Genomic DNA, 20,621 nt, shown 5'->3' with positions numbered 1-20,621 from the left:
TTCCACAGATGCAGGGTACATCAAGTTGATTGTGGAGCTTCAATCCGCTGCTTCTGAGGCTGCTGGGAGAGATTTCCCTTTCTCTTCTGTATTCTCACAGCTCCCAGCGCCTCAGCTTTGGATTTGGCCCTGCCTCTGCGTGTAGGTCGCCGGCGGGCGTCTGTTCTTTGCTCAGACAGGACGGGGTTAAAGGAGCAGCTGATTCGGGGCCTCTGGCTCACTCAAGCCAGGAGGAGGGAGGGGCACGTAGTGCGGGGCGGGCCTGCGCGGCAGAGGCCGGCGTGACGTTGCACCAGCCTGAGGCGCGCTGTGCGTTCTCCCAGAGGAGTTGACCCTGGATCCCGGGCCTCTGGCAGTGGCGGGCTGCACAGGCTCCCCGGAAGGGCGGTGTGGATAGTGACCTATGCTCGCACACAGGCTTCTTGGTGGCGGCAGCAGCAGCCTTAGCGTCTCATGCTCGTCTCTGTGGCCCGCGCTTTTAGCCGCGGCTCGCGCCCGTCTCTGGAGCTCCTTTAAGCAGCGCTCTTAATCCCCTCTCCTCGCGCACCAGGAAACAAAGAGGGAAGAAAATGTCTCTTGCCTCTTCGGCAGCTCCAGACTTTTCTCTGGACTCCCTCCCGGCTAGCCGTGGCGCACTAACCCCCTGCAGGCTGTGTTCACGCTGCTAACCCCAGTCCTCTCCCGGCGCTCCGACCGAAGCCCCAGCCTCCGGCGGGTGAGCAGAGAAGCCTCTCGCACTGGTGAGTGCCGGTCGGCCCTGTTCCTCTGTGCAGGAATCTCCCCGCTTTGCCCTCCGCACCCCTGTTGCTGTGCTCTCCTCCGCGGCCCCGAAGCTTTCTCCCTCCGCCACCCACAGTCTCCGCCCGCGAAGGGGCTTCCTAGTGTGTAGAAACCTTTCCTCCTTCACAGCTCCCTCCCGCTGGTGCAGGACCCGTCTCTATTCTTTTGTGTCTGTTTATTCTTTTTTGTTTTGCCCTACCCAGGTACGTGGGGAGTTTCTTGCCTTTTGGGAGGTCTGAGGTCTTCTGCCAGCGTTCAGTAGGTGTTCGGTAGGAGTTGTTCCACGTGTAGATGTATTTCTGGTGTATCTGTGGGGAGGAAGGTGATCTCCGCGTCTTACTCTTCCAGCATGTTCCTGGAAGCCGGGAAACGAAGTTTTAATTGGAGACAATAAGACCCCCCCCTGGGCTTCCAAGTGCCAGCTCGTGGGGAGAGGGCTTCTGGGGTCACAGACCCAATCACTGCTTACATTTGACTCCACTGATTGCTCACTGCTGGGGGTGATGGGGATATGCAAGTTGATTAAAACTGGAGATTTAGTGGCCGAAATAGAATTTCTCAGATAATTGCTGGAAATGGGCCAATTCCTTTGGTGGACTGAGTTCCATGTGGCAGATGATATGCTCTCTGACTGAAACCAGATCCACAAGAGACAAAAACGATTCTTAAAGACACACCGTCCAAACAGGTGCTTGGTCTTGTGATCAGCAGAGCAAGGGAGGACCGGATGGGATTCTCCTGTATTTCTATTTCTTTGCTTTAAGGTGTTCACCAAAGGAGTGTCAGAACCTATTCAGGTTTTTTAAAATTGGTATTTGACACCACAGCCTTAAACTTATAAATGGAGTTCTTGGGGTTGGGATGGTTTTCTTTAGAAAATGAAATCAACATGAAGATGGTTCCATTTCTCTCTAGAAACAATTTCAAAGGGCATCCTATTTCTTTCTTCACCTGAATCTTTTCTTTTGTAATTGCATAGTTTTCTGCTTGTAAATGTGTGTATGTTTCATGATTTTTCCTGCACAAGACCACGTTTGACCCTCGCAGTCGGTGTCATTAAAACAGTGTGAGCTTGTGAGTCCAAACCAAGACCCCGCACAGCTTTGTGCCGCACAGAGTTCAAAATGTTTTAAATGTTGTGCCTGAAAGACTTAAAAAATTATACCACCCAAGATTGGTGAGAGGGCCTGGAATACGGTACTCCCATACCCTGCTGCTGTTCCTGGAAAGCAATCTGATGATGTTATCAATGGCTTTAAAAATGTACATGTCCTTTGACCCAGCACTTCTTCTAGAACTTAGTCTTTAGGAAATAGTCAAGGATGTCAGCAAAGTTTGGCTTCTCTTAACATTAGTGGCTGCCTGTCTAGCACAATTGTGTCCAGCAAAATCTTCTCTAGCAAAATCTTGGCAGTAGAGTTTAACTTCGAAGGACTAGAATAGCATGTACTCTGTAACAGCAAAGGTGGAAATGTTAACAGTGGTTGTCTCCCCCCGTTGAGTTACAATTCTATTTTGCGTATCTGTATTTTCTAATTTTTCTTCAATGAATATGTTACTCATTTAAAAATATTAAAAAATTTTTGAACTGTGAAAGAATTTTGCTGTAGAAGTTTGTCTACTGACGTGATAAAAGTGTTCACAGGAAGAACAATTGTAAATAAAAGGGCGTTAAACTGCATGTGCAATGATTCTACTTTTTAGAAAAGAGAAATCAATTTCTTCTCTGTCTTTGCACCTTTCCTCCCTGCTCTCACAACACAGAAACACGTTCGCACACACACACACATCTGGAAGCACACACACCAGTATACTGCAGTGGTTCTCTTTTGGTGAGAGATACGGAACAATTTCTTCTCTTTGCTCATCTGTATAATTTATATTTTTTTCAATGAACATGTAATATTTGTATAATTGGATAAAAATAGAGCTTAATTTCACACACAGTAGACAGGATGCCTGAAGTGTTCATATGAAGGGGGTTGTCAGGTGCCATGTTCTCAGTCCTCCACCCCCTTTTCCTTACTGAGTGCTGATGTAGGTTTGGGATTTCCTTCTATCTTAGGTAAAATGGAGCCTCCCATTTGCGCAGAAGTGTTTTGGGTCAGAAAGCCTCAGACAACAGCCAGGCAGCATCTCAGTGGCCTTTGGGATAAGAAACACATCTGGGATTTAGAAGCAGGCACGGGGAGGGAGGATTTGTAGCCTGCCACCTCTAAATATTGCACCCAGTGACCTCCTTTTAAAAGCCTTTGCCTGGCCCAGCCCGCTGGCTCCGGGGGTGGCTTCTGGCTCTTTCCTACCTGGGATGGGCAGGAGGGAAATGATTGTCAACGGTGCTGATCTATTAGAACCAGAAAGCTTTCCCCGGGCTCTCATAAAACATACTGCACTTAAAGTCACTTCCCTCATCCATTTATTCCCCTAGAGAAATCTGTGTAACATGGGAAGGTGAAGGAGGAGTTAGAGCAGAGCTTCTCACAGCTGGGGACTTATAGGGAGTGACGTGTAATGGCTAGAAGCAGGCTTTGCTGTGCCAGCTACCGCTGTGTGGGCAAGACTCTGCCACACACTAGCTGTGTGACCTCGGGCAAACACTTAACACCTCTGGGCCTTAGTTTCCTTATTTGTAAAATCTAGATGACAGCACTGTAATGATTAAATTAGGTAAAACAGGTACAGCACTTTGAACAGAGCCTGGCGTTTGGCAAGCACTCAACAAATATACTACAACTTCCACAAATGTTGCCGTATTGTTGTTCATATGTACTCTTCTATTATTTTAATTATTTTTAAAAATAGATGACCCATACCCATGGTACAAATTACAACCTCAAAATGTTAATGAAAAACGTACAGTGATGTGGTAGCTCTAATACTGCCCCCTCCCAAAGATGTCCATGCGCTAATCCTTGGATCCTGTGAATGTGTTACATGGCAAAAGGGACTTTCAGATGTAATTCAGTTTATGAACTTTAAGATAGGGAGATTATCCTGGATTATCTAGGTGGGCCCAATCTAGATAAAGACAGAGAAATTTCCTGGCTAGCGATAGAGAGGTGCAGCAGAAGAGGAAGGCAGAGAGATTCTGAGCATGAGTGAGATTCACTAGCTGGTGCTCCAGGTACCATGTGGGATGCAGGCAGCCTGGAGGCTCCAAACCCAGCCCTGGATGGCAGACAGTGAGGACACTGGGACTTCAGTCCCACAACCGCAAGCAACTGACTTCAGCCAACACCCTAAATGAGCCAAAAAGCAGATTCTTCCCCAGAACCTCCAATAAGGGACGAACACTGCTGGCACCTTGGTTTCAACCTCATGGAAGCCAGAATAGAGAAACCAGTCAGTCCAACCCAGACGTTTGACAGTGAGACAACAAATTTGTCTTGTCTTAGGCTGTGAAAGTTTTCATAATCAATAGAAAACTAAAAGTGAAGAGTAAGTTTCACTCCTACCCTTGATTCCCAGCCCCCATTTCCCTTTCCTGGAGACAACCTCCCAGTGTTTAGAAGGGAAAATCAGAAAAAGGAAGGAAATAGGTCTCTTATTTAGGATATTTTAAGCTGAGAGATTTTGGTTTGGGAAGATCAAAGAGTAGGAAGAATGATAGTTCTTGGATGTTTTCTTAGGGAAATCTGTAATGCTGCGTTGTGCCAAGTGTGATACTGTCCACATGAAAATGATTAATGAAGCAGTAAATTTGAGATATTTATGAATCTTTATAGAAAAGAGAATCACAACTATTTAGAAAATGTGGATAATTATGAACATAATGGTGAACTTAAAAGATGTGAATGTATCATAAAGGAAAGCTCCCTCTGAAAATATGAGGTTTTCTTTTTAGAACCATCAAAAAGCTTCTGAATACTTCAGTCCTGTCCCTCCTAGAAGCCAAATTCTCTAGAAAATGGGGAGAGAGAGAGTAGAAGGGAGAAAAGGAAGAGACCATTAGTCAATATGAAGAAGAGAAATATGAACAGAAAAGAACTGTAAATACTCCAAGTGGAATCAGAGCTTGAATCATTTTAATCAGGTCTGGGACAAGGTAGACAAAAGATGGTCCTGTAGATAGATTGGGTCATTTTATATGTTCCTCCTTCTATTGATAACCAGTCTGCAGCGTTATATTTCTCCTACTGACATTGGAAAGTTGACAATCTATCAGCTATTACTTGTGTTTTACACCTGGCTTTGCAGGATTTTTTTTTTTTTTTCTGGTGTTGGTGGCAGGGAGGTCAGGAAAGGAATGCAATAAGCCATCAAATGGACATGCTGGCATATTCTTTCAGAAGACTCACCAAACCTGACTTACATGTTGAAAACTTTTTGTGTTTTACTTTAACCAAATGACTCATAATTAAGAAATCAAGGGACTTCCCTGGTGGTGCAGTGGTTAAGACTCCGCATTCCCAGTGCAGGAGGCCTGGTTTCGATCCCTGGTCAGGGAACTAGATACCACATGCATGCCGCAACTAAGAGTTCGCATGCCACAACTAAGATTTCACGTGCCGCAACTAAGGAGCCCAAGTGCAGTAACTAAGGAGCCGGCGAGCCGCAACTAAAGGAGCCAGCCTGCCACAACTAAGACCCGGCACAACCAACCAACTAACTAACTAACTAACTAAATAGATATTAAAAAATGAAATCAAGTTAAAAATGCTGTATGAATATTTGGAGGAAATAAAGTATATTGACTAGTCTGATGAATGTTAGCCCCAGTGGGAATATTGTAACCATTCCTATATCATATGGATGGTGGAAATAATAATTGTTCAAGTCAGATTACAAATAAGGCAAAATACAGCCTTCTCATGACAAAAATAGAATATACAATGGTGCTGTCTGAATAGTTATTTTTTATTTTTAAACAGAAAAAAAACTTTTAAAAATCCAATTGCTTTGCAATAATTTTCTCAAGAGATTTCGTCCCGAGAAGAATAAGATGTAACTCAAAGACTTTTATTCCCACCCAACAAATGTATCACAATGTGTGCAATCACCCAGGAGTTCACTTCTAGACTTGTACATCCTCAGACTCCCAGTTATTGTTACATTGATTTCAAAGAAAGGCCAGAAACAATTTCCTCTGAAGTTTTTCTGTCTGTTACGACACAGTGCAGAGCACCAGGAAGATGCTCCCACCCGGCCCCTTTTTCCAACAAAAGAATCCTGGGCGTCGAGGAAGTGCTTTCCAGTCAAGGCTCTGCAGTCTCTCTGCTCTTGGCTGAATAAGAAAGGTGTCTCAGCTAGGTGGCTTTGATCAATAGAACGCCTTCAAGGTCAGCAAAGAGAACCTGGTTTAATTTGTTTTTGTAGAGGAATGAGGACAGAGGCACCTATCATGAGTAGAGGACAGGGGGATGTTCTTGTGATACCCACCAAGGCCATACACTTGGGCATGGAATTAGGTTTCTCATGGCCCTCTTGGTCCATCCCATTCTCTTTAAAAATGGTTTAAAAATAATTTTCCAAAGGGGAAAGTTGGGGGGGGAATAAATTTGGAGGTTGGGATTAACATATACACACTACTCTATATAAAATAGATAATCAACAAGGGCCTACTGCATAGCACAGGGAACTCTACTCAATACTCTGTAATAAGCTACATGGGGAAAGAATCTGAAAAAGAATATATATATATATATAACTGAATCAAGTTGCTATATACCTGAAACTAACACTACATTGTAACTCCACTATACTCCTATATAAAATAAAAATTTTAAATATTTAAAAATAATTTTTATATTTTATACAATTTTTAAAGGTTACTTTCCATTCATAGTTATTATAAAATATTGGCTATATTCTCTGTGTTGTAGAGTACATCCTTGAGTCTATCTTACACCCAGTAGTTTGTACCTTCCACTCCCCAACCCCTATATTGCCACCCCCATTGGTAAGAACTAGTTTGTTCTCTACATCTGTGAGTCTGCTTTTTTGTTATATTCACTAGTTTTTTGTATTTTTTGACTTCCACATATAAGTGATATCCTACAGTATTTTTCTTTCATTGCCTGACTTATTTCACTTGGCATAATGCCCTTCAAGTCCATCCATGTTGCTGAAATTTACAAAATTTCATTCTTTTTTATGACTGAGTGGTATTGGTATTCCATTGTATATATGTACCACATCTTCCATATCCATTCATCTATTGATGGATATTTAGATTGCTTCCATGTCTTGGCTAAATAGTGCTGCTATGAACATTGGCATTCTGTTCTCTTCATGTGGCTAATGAAGAAGACACCACATGTGGATAAAATAACCCCCAGAAGAAACTGGCATCCTAACTATGAGAATCACATCAAAGAACATCCTTATTTGCTATGATCACACATCGTCAAAAGACAAATTATTAACACTCATGCAGTTGTCCTGCCTGTGGTCAGTTTGTTAAGAGTTTTCCATATTCAGCCATGTCAGTCACATCAAACTGCATGCATCTGATGGCCAACTGGATTATTGCCTGTTAAACTGGGTAGTTGCTCATTTATGAGAAATACGGGATCAAATGCTCTGGTCCTGATGAGAGCATGACATTTTAGACAAGCGATGTGTATTTTATCTTTAAACCTAAAAGTGATATTGACTGTTGACAACACCAGCTGTTATTTGTCTTTCTGCACCCATCTTGAGGGAAAGTTTTCAAATACATTTTCCAAACCATTGACAAGAAGTTCCTTCTTCTTCCATTTATAACGCTACAGTTTTGGACCTCGTTATCTTTTAGAGACTGTCTCAAAGAAAGTGGGGCACAATTCTTGACTGTGAGAAGGTGTAGTTACCATGATCTTGGCAGGAGTTTTTGACTATCTGTTTTACAGAATCCAAATTAACTCACTTCTGTGATGACCCATCTAGTAAACTTTGGGTTTCTCCATTTAAACTTTTTTGGACTGAAGTCATCCTCAACTTATTTCTCCATTTATTTGTCTTCTTGTCTGCTTTATGGAATAAGGTGGGTGGTTGCTGCTGAGTTTTGATGATTGGGATGTGCCGTGCATGGTGGGAGCTTCTTGGATGGTAAGGTGGGAAGCTGACAACAGTGAGAATCTCCGTGGGCAGCGATAGGAGCTGCCATGTGCTCTAATTAATATTCCACAAACCTCTTAGGTCTCAGCTTCCAAGCCATTTCCTCAAGGAAGCCTCTTCTGACTCCCGCAAATTAAATGTCTCCGTATTCCACAGCTCCCTGTACCTCTCCTTTCACACCATTCATCAAATTTCCAAATATCTGTCTTCTTTCCCCATAGGCTGTAGGCTCCACATGGGATGGGAATAGTGTCCATCTTGTTCATGTCTGTGTCTCTGGCACTTACCTTTCAATCATGGTGGACTGGCTTTATGTCCACCAATCTTTCTTTTTTGATTGTAACATTTGCCTCTTTGAAGGTGTTCATTTTTGCATAGCAGAAGGCCATCTTTATGGTGTGGCCTTAAGAAAATTTTACTTCACCCCTAGGCTTTGCTATCAGTGTTCTTCCAGGTTTCTTTGTGAATAAAGCTCAAGCCAATGGAGATGCACATCTTCTCATGTTTTATGGGCGGGGTTAATCTAAGAGTCCACGGGAGCTTGTTTATTGGACCAGGTTGTCCTGTATGTCCGTCTGCTCAGAAGTGAATGGGAGGTGCTTCATTGCTTGGTGGGTGAGTAAATTCTGCACTAGTCATTCTACAGCCCAGGATGGTTGGTAAATACTTGCTGAGTTTAGAAATCAGTGGTAAAGGAAGTGGTCATGTGGGGTAAGAAGCTTACATTTGGGAAAGCACATTTGCCCTCCCACATTCAAATCTTGACAAAAGGGTCTCAGATCTGTAATAATGGTACTTCTATTTTTAATCATGTTTTCCCATGGAATTAACATTTAGTGGTCTACAGCAGAATAATTTGAGGAACTTCAGTTTCTGTCTCTTTGGGACTGAAAGCAGATGAATGAAAATAAACCGGGACTCACAGATAGTCTGTAGATAGAGCTAATTGCTTTAAAAGCCTCAGGGTTCCTTCAACCTCCTTGCCCCTATTGGGGTTAAATGCCTCCCTCTCTGGGGATGAGAGGATTCCTTTCTGGCCTGGAAGGCATCTGTGCATTTACAGGCCTCTGCTTCCTACCCCAGGTCTTTAGAATGACACAGCTGCCTTCACCTTTTTACCATTTCTACCGGCGAATTTTTGGAGAGAAAAGGTAAGAGTTAGCATGGGTGGCAAGTAATTATAGTTTTTGATTCCCAATCTTTACATAGAGAACTAAGACCTTTGTGATGATTAAGACTATAAACCTGTGGGTGCTCGTGGAAGCTGTGGGGAGAAGACGGGCTGTACAGATGGGGCTGAGCCCCCTCCCACCCGTCCCCCACCCTGCTGCCTCCCCCATGTAACTCCCGGAAGACAACCGTAGAGGAAGATGATTTCAGGAGCTTAAAGGGCGTTTGTTAATCATTTGCATTTCCCAGAATTTCGGGTAAGCTGAGCGGATTTCATTTCAGACACTAAGTAATGAAATGCAGGGCTAATTTTAGAAGTTGTTATTCATCAATCAATTAAGTCAGGAAGTTATTTAATACCCTCCCAAAACGATTTCCTAGGCTTCCTGTTTCGGTCACTTAGCCATGATGAGCAGGCAGGGGAAACCTCACCTTGGAAAGCAGGATCCCAGGTGTGAGCATCCCTCTGCTTTGTGGGGAAACTGGGGCCAGGGCTGTGGCAGCCAGGAACAGGGGACAGAGCTGACTCGGCTTTCTGTTTTCTTTCTTTTATATACTATTTGGCTTTTCCACTGGAGACTGTCAATTTCTGGTGAATGTGATTTTTACGCCAAACTCTTTATTTTGGTCTCGAGGGACCAGATGGCTCTGATGGTATTGCTCTTTGTGGTAGATTGTGTTATTGTTCAAAACATCCATCGTCTCTCCATGTGGAGCCCTTCCTGCTGGACAGAGGATTATACCTCCCTGCCCTGCTGAACTCAAGTGTGGCCATGAGGCTTGCTTTAGCCAAAGAACTGTGAGTGAATGTGATGTGAGACTCTAAGCAGAAGATCTCAGGGTTACCCGTCTGAATTCCCTTCTGCCACAAACTGGCCAGGTCACAGGCCGGGTGCCAGGGGGAAGCTGGGCTGGCAGAGCACCATGGCAGATCCGAGACAGCCAGGCAGCAGGCACAAGAAATAAGCTGCTGAAACTTGGGGTCACAACGGCACAGTGGCCTCTTCTGAATGACGCCACAGTGAAAACATTTGGGGCCTAATCAGTGAAAATAATTTTTGCCCGCCCCTCTCCTTCTTTGATTTCTGCTCATAGAAAGCAGCCCTCATTACCGTTTGCAAGGATACTTTTCCAAGTAGCCAAGGATACTTCTCCAAGGCTCAGGAGAAAGCTATGATGTTGCTAATGGAAAACTGAGGCTTCCCTGTAGTAATATACTCAGAAGAGCTGGACAGAGAGGTTGCTCCATGATGGCCGAGATCACACACATCTTGCTGTATCTCTGGTGCTTACCAGTGTGCCTTGCCTGTAAGTGCTCAATAATTATCTGTTGAAAGGATGCTGAGTGATTGAATATACAAGAAATCAGGCATCTCCATGTTTATAGGTGGCAGGGAGCACTTTGGATTTAAAAAACTACAGGCACACCTTGGAGATATTACAGGCTTGGTTCCAGACATCACAATAAAACCAGTATCACATGAAGCGAGTTACACGAATTTTTTGGTTTCCCAGTGCATGTAAAAGTTATGTTTACACTGTACTGTAGCCTGGTAAGTGTGCAACAGCATTACTTTGAGAAAAATAATGTGCCTACCTTGATTAAAAAATACTTACTGCTAAAAAAGTGCTAACTCTCATTTGAGGCTTTGTTGAGTCGTAATCTTTTTGCAATTGTCACATCAAAGATCACTGATCACAGATCCTCATAACAAACAGAATAATAATAATGAAGAAGTTTGAAATATTGCGAGGGTTACCAAGATGTGACACAGAGACACGAAGCGAGCAAACGCTGTTGGAAAAATGGTGCTCACAGCCTTGCTCGACGCAGGGTTGCCACAGGCTTTCAGTTTGTTAAAAAAAAAAAAAAAATGCAGTATCTGTGGAGCATAATAAAACAAAGCGCAATAGAATGAGGTCTGCCTGTAGGTTTAGGGTTTGAAACACAGGTTAAATCAGATGAGGAACTGAGAGGCTGAGGTGGGTCTAAAGGAGTCTGCTGGGGTCAAACCAGGTATCAAAACCCCACGTGTCTCTTGGGGCTGTGCACTGAGCATAAATAAGTGAGACAGGCTGGCTCATTTTGGCCCAGAAATAGGCTTCCCACCCCTTCTTCTTGAAACATGTGGTTCTTTTAGTCTGTCTCTAATTTCCCCAAGTTTTGGTAGAGAAATATTTTTCTAACTTGACTGTAAGGAAAATAAAAGCATGATTAGGATGACAATCAGTCACTCATGGTCAGCCTCAGTTTCTCAGGGACAGAAGCAGGGGAGGGCTGAAGAGCCCGTGTCCGAGCAAAGGAGTCAGTCGTTTCCCACCTCTGGCTGAATGCTGCCATGTTGGAATATGAGTCCAGTTTTCCTACAGCATCCTAAATTTCATGAGAAGCTGGCAATCTGGCTTTTGGTTTTGAATTTCCTAATTTTTAAATGTTGGCACATACAAGACAACATTAGGTTCAGTGCAGGCCTGCAGTGCACCTTGGCAGGGCAGACTTGACCCTATGCCACATTGCAACTTTGACCATAGTCTGTGTCTACAAGTGTGGCTTCTGGGATGAGAGCTCTGGACTCTAAGGTTATATTTGCATAGGTGTGTGTATGTTTTAGAAAACACCTGGAGGGAGGGCTGATGCCAGTTCCCACTGCGCCCAAACCGCAGACTGGTGACTCACTATCCAAGCTGCCATGAGGGCAGCAGAAGGCTGCCAAACGGCCTTTTGGAGTCTCTCCTCCACTTAGGCCAATATCCTTTAACGCTGAGTTGAATATTTCTAAGATTAAATTGGAGACTTGTGTACTAAATGACATATTCAGGGGGTCCTTGCTGAAGTAGTGTTTTTGTGTTTTGTTTGTTTGTTTGTGGAAGTGTGTTTGTCTCTTGTTTCTTTTTCTCAGATAACATTAGAAATGTCCAATCTCCTCCAAGGGAAATGAAGGCCTGGATGAAGAGGCAGAGGGTTTGGAGTCCCAGGACGAGGATGTTCTGGAAGAGGACAGAAAGTCCTGTGTACGAGGAGGTCTTTGTTGTCTTCAGCTATTCTGAGGTTGGAGATTGTGGGCTGCAGCAGTGGCTACCGCATGAAGATGTGTATGATCTTTGGGATGTACCCAACTGATGGAGTTTAAAGAGGACAATTGTCTCACTTGTGTCCACCCAGCATCACCAGAACATTCTATTTTAGAAATTCTGTTTTGGAAATATCCCTCATTCAAAACTCCTACCTCCAGAAGGTAGGAGGCAGGTCTCACATACCCAGCCCTCACACTCCCGTTCTTACAGCTGATGTCGAGGCCAGTGACCTAGGCTCTGGGTTTCTTCTATTTGTCACTCCAGATCTGCTTTCCACCCCTCTCTACATGCTCTGTCCACCAGGAGGCCATCCTGCGTGGACTATATCATCAAAGTTTCCTTGCTTCTGGCTTCTGGTTGGCTTTAGCCAATGGGAGGTAATAGCAGGAGATGGGACAGTGGAAGGAGAGAGCAGTGGGACACAGATTCCTCCAGCTCCATCTGTGCCAGGAAGTGTTCTAACTGTTGCTACTGCTCCAGAAATAGAGTAGGGATAGTAGAGAGTCATAGAGATCATTGATGACCTCGCCAACCTGGTGGAGAACACAGATGAGAAACTGCACTGAAACCAGGTGTGTGAATATGGTGGACAGAAAGTCAACATCTTGTGGGATGCTTGGTGATGGTTATTGCTGCTTGTGGCTACTGTGGTCACTACAAGCTGGCCTTCCAACTAGTACTGATGAAAGAACCACCAGCTGTGACACCTGCCAGTGATGGAGAAAAGCTCACTACATGAAAGCTGCTCTTGGTAAAGTCCCCCAAAACTCTGAAACGAAACAAAACAAAACAACAACCCACAGAATGGGAGAAAATATTTGCAAACGAAGTGGCTGACAAGGGATTAATCTTCAAAATATACAGACGGTTCATGCAGCTCTAATACAAACAGCTCATGCAGCTCTATGTCAGAAAAACAAACGACCCAATAAAAATATGGGCAGAAGATCTAAATAGACATTTCTCCAAAGAAGACATACAGATGGGCCAAAAGGCACATGAAAAGATGGTCAACATCATTAATTTTCAGAGAAATGCAAATCAAAACCACAATGAAGTATCACCACACACTGGTCAGAATAGCCATCATCAAAAAGTCTACAAACAATAAATGCTGGAGAGGGTGTGGAGAAAAAGGAACCTTCCTACACTGTTGGTGGGAATGTAAGTTGGTGCAGCCACTGTGGAGAACAGCATGGAGGTTCCTTAAAAAACTAAAAATAGAACTACCATATTATCCAGCAATCCCACTCCTGGGCATATATCTGGAGAAAACCATAGTTAGAAAAGATACATGCACCCCAATGTTCATTGCAGCACTATTTACAATAGCCGGGACATGGAAGCAGCCTAAATGTCCACTGACAGATGAATGGATAAAGAAGATGTGATACATGCATACAATGGAATATTAGCCATAAAAAGAACGAAATAATGCCGTTTGCAGCAACATGGATAGACCTAGAAATGATCATACTAAGTGAATAAGTCACACAGAGAAAGACAAAATCATATGGTATCACTCATATGTGGAATCTAATTTTTAAAAATGATACAACTGAACATATTTACAAAAAGGAAACAGACTTACAGATATGAAAACAAACATATGGTTACCAAAGGGGAATCGGAGCGAGGGGGAATAAATCAGGAGCTTGGGATTAACATACACACTACTATATATAAAATAGATAACCAACAAGGACCTACTGTAAAGCACAGGGAACTCCACTCAGTATTCTGTGATAACCTATATGGGAAAAGAATCTGGAAAAGAATATATGTATATGTATAACTGAATCACTTTGCTGAATACCTGAAATTAATGCAACATTGTAAATCAACTATAATCCAATAAAATTTAAACCAAAACAAAACAAAAGCTACTTACTATCTCTACTTTCTCTACTGACCTCCAGGAATGGCTCCTTCCCCTTGGCCCTTCAGTTCTAGGTGTGGTAATGGTTTCCACTGTTACTAGCCCTTGGGTGTGTCACCATCTCTCCCCACATCACTGTAAACCATCCTCTTAATAAACACTCTGCAATTATCCTTCTGAGTGTGCCATTTCTTTCCTGCCTGGACCCCCACTGATTCACTCTGCCAATCAAACATGTCTTTGCCAAACTTTGACCCAAAAGCTAGTGACAGAAGAGGGCTGGATTGGTGGGATGGTTACTTTTTATGTGTCAACTTGGCTAGGCCATGGTACCCAGATATGTGGTCAAAGATCACTCTGGACTGTCTGTGGGGGTGTTTTTGGATGAGATTAAGATTTCAATTAGTGGACTTTGAATAAAGCAGATTTCCCTCCCCAATGCGGGTGAGCCTCATCCAATCAGTTGAAGGCCTGAATAGAACTGACCTCCCTCAAGCAAGAGGGAATTTTGCCAGCAGACTGCCTTTGGACTTGAACTGAAACTCTTCCCTGCCAGCTTACCCAGTCAGATTTTGGACTTAACCAAGCCTCCATAACCACATGAGCCAATTTCTTAAAATAAACCTCTCTTTTGTATATACAGTTGACCCTGAACAAGGCAGGGGTTGGGGCACTGACCCCCTGTCCCATCAAAAATCCATGTATAACTTCATAGACAGCCCTCAGATTGAACCAACCACAGATCATGTAGTACTGTAGTATGTATTTGCTGAAAAAAAATCTGCATAGAAGTGAACGCATGCAGTTCAAACCTGTGTTGTTCAAGGGTCAACTGTATATACCTCCTATTGGCTCTGTTTCTCTGGAGAACCAGTGAAATAATACAGATGGTGAACTTGCTCTCTTTCTTTGGAGGTGAAGGCTGTGAGGTAGAATTTCTGGCATGGATGGCTCGGTGGTTCAAACTGCATAATTATTGCCTGCTGGCAGTGGTGGCGGTAACTATTTTCTAATCAGACTAGTTCTGCTGTGTGGATTTGGGAACTCTTTCTGGGAGCTCATCTTAAGCCTGGGTCTCCAGCCCTCTAAAGGATTTGTGACATCCTTCGAATATTCTCCTTTTCTTCATTCAATCAGAGTCCAGCTTCTGTTGCTTATAACCATTAATCATGACAGAAGCATGGATCAAGTACAGTTGGAGAAAGGTCAGATTGTAAAAAAGAAAAAGTTTTGTTTTTGTTTGTTGATTTAAAGAATAATTATCAAATGTAGTTTCATGGTATTAAAGTAATTCATTTTTCTTGCAATAAGAAATGAACATACCGTCATTCGGCTGTACTATTATTTCTTCCTTTGGAGTGTAATGTATTTTTCCAGACTGGGATAGATTATAAACCATTCAAGCATATTGCTACCATTCCCTCATTTAATTTCACTTCTGAATGTCCCTGTGATCTTGATTTAGCATGAAGAAGCAAATGTGATTGTGTTTGCAAGCGTGCATTCCAAGACGGTGTGTGCATGTTGGTCTATGAACCTTTTCTTCCTTCTCTTTATATAAACATGAAGCTAAGCTTGCAGTTTCTGTGATGTTTGCGGAAGGATTAATTTCTACAAAACAGAAGATTTCAAAACCTGCCTAAGAATAGTTCTACTTCCTGTATAATGCAACCAATGGCTTTTATTTCTGATGTAATAACGTTTTAACTTTTTGGTTTCCATGGGAATGCAGGAAAGGAGGAAATTTGTGAGAAAACACTGGTTTTCCTCTTGTCACAGGATCAATAAGCCAATGGCTCTATCCCTAAATTGAGTATCTTTTGTACAATATCTTTCTGAGTGTAACAATTGTTTTTTTTTTCCTTTTTTAATATATATACACTTAATTTTTTTTCAAGAGCAGTTTTAGGTTCCCAGCAAAATTGAGTGGAAAGCACAGAATTCCCATGTGCCCCCTGCCTTCACCACAGGCAGAACCTCCCCCACCATCATATCCTCCCCAAGAGTGGTACGTTTGTTACAGTGATGAACCAGTACCGAACATCATTACCACCGAAGACTGTAGTTTATATTAGGGTTTGCTCTTTGTGTTGGGTGTTCTACAGGTTTTGAGAAATGTATAATGTATCTACTCTAGTAGAGTACTATACTGAATAATTTCCCTGTCCTAAAAATCCTCTGTTCTCTGCCTAGCCATCCCTCCTCCCCCACAAACCCCTGGCCATCACTGATCTTTTTACTGTCTCCAGAGTTTTGCCTTTTCCAGAATGTCATAGAGTTGGAATCAGACAGTATATTGTCTTTTCAGATTGGCTTCTTTCACTTAGTAATATGTTTTTACATTTCTCTCATGTCTTTTCATGGTGTGACAGCTCATTTCTTTTTAGTGCTGAATAATATTACATTTTACAGATGTACCACAGTTTATTTATCCATTCATCTATTGAAGAACATCAATTTAAAACAATTTTTAAAAGATGGCACAAGATCCATATTTAATTTTAACCGCTGTGTATATCATGTCAAGGCAAACAGCAGTTAAGAGCAGGATAAGAACACAAGCAAATTTATGAATTAAAATTTTTGTCTCCTTTTCTCATTTGTACTACATGACCACCCTTATGTCTTTGCTGCTCCCCAAGGCACATATTTCTGAATAGATTATGCTCCAGTCGTATTAATGAGAACCCTTGGCTGCCCATGCATGGCACCCCAGACTTCTTATGAGGGCCCTACTCCATCTATTCTAGTCAATGTCTATTAGGAAAATAGAAACCTTGCTAAATATTCCAGACATCGAGAGATTTAATACAGAGAATTGGTTGTAAAAGTCTTAGGACGGCTGGAGAAGCAAAAGAAGGGAAATGGTGTTGCCTAGAAATCAGGAAGCTGCTCCCCACCCACCAAAAAAACAGTGTGGCGATTCAGAGAAGACATCAGTACCATATTAAGAGATAGCAGAAATTTTGGAATTATCACACCAGAAATGTATAATAACTACAATAAATATGTTGAGGACACTAATGGAAAAAGTGGACAACATGCAAGAATGGATGGATAATGTGAGCAGAGAAACAGAAATGCTAAGAAAGCATCCAAACAAAACGCTTGGAGAACATTAACCAGGTTAATAAATAATCTACCTAAGCATATCATTTTCAAACTGCAGAAAATTAAAGACAAAGAGAAAATCTTGAAAGAAGCCAGAGGAAGAAGCCCACATTGCCTGTAGAGAAACTAGGATAAGAATTACATCAGGGACTTACCTGGTGGTCCAGTGGTTAAGACTCTGCGTTCCCACTGCAGGGGGCCTGGGTTCGATCCCTGGTCAGGGAACTAGATCCTGCATGTCGCAACTAAAACACGATCCCACAAGCTGCAACTCATGATCCCGCATGCCGCAATGAAGATCCCGAGTGCCGCAGTGTAGATCCTGAGTGCCACAACTAAAACCCAGCACAGCCAAATAAATAAATAAAATATTTAAAAAAAAGAATTACATCAGACTTTTATTCAGAAACAATGCAAGTAAAAGAAAGTGGAGTGAAATATTTAAGGTATTGAAAGAAAAGAAAAGCTATCCACCTACAATTTTGTATCCAGTGAAATTATCCTTGAGCAGTGAAGGAGAAATAAGGACTTTTCAGACAAACAAAAGTTGAGGGAACTGGTTGTCAGTAGACCTGCCTTGTAAGAAATGTTAAAAGGAATTCTTTAGACAGAAGGAAATGATATAGGTCAGAAACTCAGCTCCACATAAAGAAAGAAAGAGTGTTAGAGAAGAGATTATGAAGATAAAATAAAATCTTTTATTTTTCTTATTCTTAATTGATCTAATAGATAATAGTTTGTTCAAAATAATAATAGCAACAATTTATTGAATGAATATGGTTATGGATCAGTGAAATGAATGGCAGCAATGTTATGAGAGATGGGAGGGAGGGATTGAGAATACTCCATTGGAAGATACTTGCACTACCTCTGAAGCAATATAGTGTTATTTGAAAGTGAACTTAGATTGGTTGTAAAGGTATATTGCAAAATTGAAGGCAATCACTAAAAATTTTTAAAAAGAAATATGATTGAGAAAAATGGAATCATGTAAAATGCTCAGTTAAAACTAGTGAAGGCAAAAAAAGAGGGAAAGACAAAAAAAGAAAAAGAAACAAACAACAAGTAACAAATTAAGTATATTAAGTTACAGACTAATGTGTAACAAAGTTACAATATGGTAGGGAAGAAACATCCAACTATATTAATAATCAATTTACACGTATATGATCTAAATAAGTACACCAAGTAAAAGACAGAGACTGTCAGACTGGATTAAAAAAAGAGACCAAACTCAATTTTATCTACAAGAGTTAACTCTATGTTATCTATAAGAAATCACTTTAAATATAAAGACACAGATAAATTGAAAATAAAGAGACAGAGAAAGCTATACCATGTTAATGCTAAAGAAAGCATTAACACGGTATTAATTCAGACAAGGCAGACTTCAGAGCAAGGAAAGTTATCAGGGAAAACGGGGGTACTACACAATGATAAAGGGGTCAATTCTCCAAAAAGACATAACAATCCTTGATGTGTATGTGCCTAACAACAGCGTGTAAAGATAAATGAAGCAAAATCTGATAGAACTGCAAGGAGAAATAGACAACTCCAATTATAGTTGGAGACGTCAACACTCCTCACTCTCTGATTGAAAAAAAGGTAGACAGTATATCAGTGAGGGTACAGAAGACCTAAACAGCACCATCAACCAGCTTGTCCTAATTGACACTTATAAAAACTCTACCAAATAGTAACAGAATACATATTCATTTTAGGTGCACATGGAGCATTCACCATGATAGACCATATCCTGGATCATAAAACAATTTTTAGCAAAGTTAAAAGAATTGAAATTATTTGAAATATGAACTCTGACCTTACCGGAATTAAGCGAGAGATCAGTAACAAAAAATATTGGAAAAATCTCTCAATATTTTGAAATTAAGCACATACTTTCAAGTAACCTATGGCTCAAAGAAGAAATCTCAAGATACGTCAGAAAATGCTTTGAATATTCAATGAAAATGAAGATACAATATATCAAAATTGGTGGGATGCAGCATTTAGAGGAAAATTTGTGGCATTAAATGCAAATATTGAAAAAGAAGAAAAGTCTCAAATACATAATCTAAACCTCCACCTTACACAACTAGTAAAATAAACAGAAAGCAAGCTGGAAGAAAGAAATAGTAATGATAAAAGCACAAATCAATGAAATAGAAAACAGAAAAATCAATGAAACAAAAAGATGATTCTTTGAAAAGATCAACAAAATGTATACACCTACAGCCTTATTCTGAAGGAACAGAAGAGAGGAGACACAAATTACCAGTATCAGGACTAAAATAGGTGATATCACTATAGACTCTGCAGATTTTAAAAGGATAATAAGGAAAAAACTATGAACAGCTCTAAGCACATAAATTCAATAACATAGATGGCATGGACCAATTCCTTGAAAGAAAAATAATTACCAAACCTCATTCAAGAAGAAATGGATCATCTGACTAGTGCTATATCTAGTAGAGAAATTTAATTCATATTTAGAAACCTTCAAAAAAAGGGCCCAGAAGACTCTACTGGTGAATTCTGCCAAACATGTAATGAAGAAATAACACAATTTCTACAAAATCTCTTCCAGAAAATAGACAAGGAGGGAAGGAACACTTACAAACTCATTTTATGAGGCTAGTATTTCTCTGATACAAAAATAAAACAAAGAGGCTACAAGAAAGGGAAAGACCAACAGCAAATAACCAATAACAGAACAATAACCTTCAGGATACAGATGTAAAAACCTTCAGTGAAATATTAGCAAATTGAATCCAGCAATATGTGAAAAGAATAATACATCACAACCAAGTGGGGTTTATCCTGAGAATAGCAAGGCAGGTTCAGTATTCAAAAATTGATCAATGGGGCTTCCCTGGTGGAGCAGTGGTTGAGAGTCCGCCAGCTGATGCAGGGGACACGGTTTCGTGCCCCGGTCCGGGAAGATCCCATATGCCGCGGAGCGGCTAGGCCCGTGAGCCATGGCCGCTGAGCCTGCGCGTCTGGAGCCTGTGCTCCGCAACAGGGGAGGCCACAACAGTGAGAGGCCCGCGTACCGAAAAAAAAAAAAAAAAAAAAAATCAATCAATGTATTCCACCATATTGACACGCCAAAGAAGAAAGACCCTTTGGGTTAGGTAGAACATTTTTCTGGCCTGGGCTATGCTCCCTCTCCAGTGTGTGTGATAAGTGGGTGTTGGGTGAGCAGCTCTGCTGATCTTTTGTGATTGAGGGTCAGCTGCTGCTGTAGGGTTTAGGATAACTTTGGGTGGGATGATTGTTTTCTTCCACGTGGTCTCTCTCATTCCCCCAAAGGCTTCTTTCTGTGGTGGTAGCAAGGATCCGAAAAAGAATTGTGCATCCTTTGAGACCCAGACTTGGAATTAGAATCACTTCCGTAGCATCGTACTGTCAAAGGAGGTGACAATGTCAACCCAGATTCAAAAGGTATGGACATGGATATGCAGTAGACCCCTTTTATCCACGGTTTCACTTTCTGTGGTTTCAGTTACCTGTGATTAACCGTGGTCCAAAAATATTAAATGAAAAATTCCAGAAATAAGCAATTCTT

The sequence above is a fragment of the Neophocaena asiaeorientalis genome, unplaced genomic scaffold, assembly GCF_003031525.2.
Source record: "Neophocaena asiaeorientalis asiaeorientalis breed wild unplaced genomic scaffold, Neophocaena_asiaeorientalis_V1.1 scaffold332, whole genome shotgun sequence".
Taxonomy (NCBI): domain Eukaryota; kingdom Metazoa; phylum Chordata; class Mammalia; order Artiodactyla; family Phocoenidae; genus Neophocaena; species Neophocaena asiaeorientalis.
The sequence above is the reverse complement of the archived record's forward strand: the minus strand, read 5'-3'. Positions refer to the sequence as shown.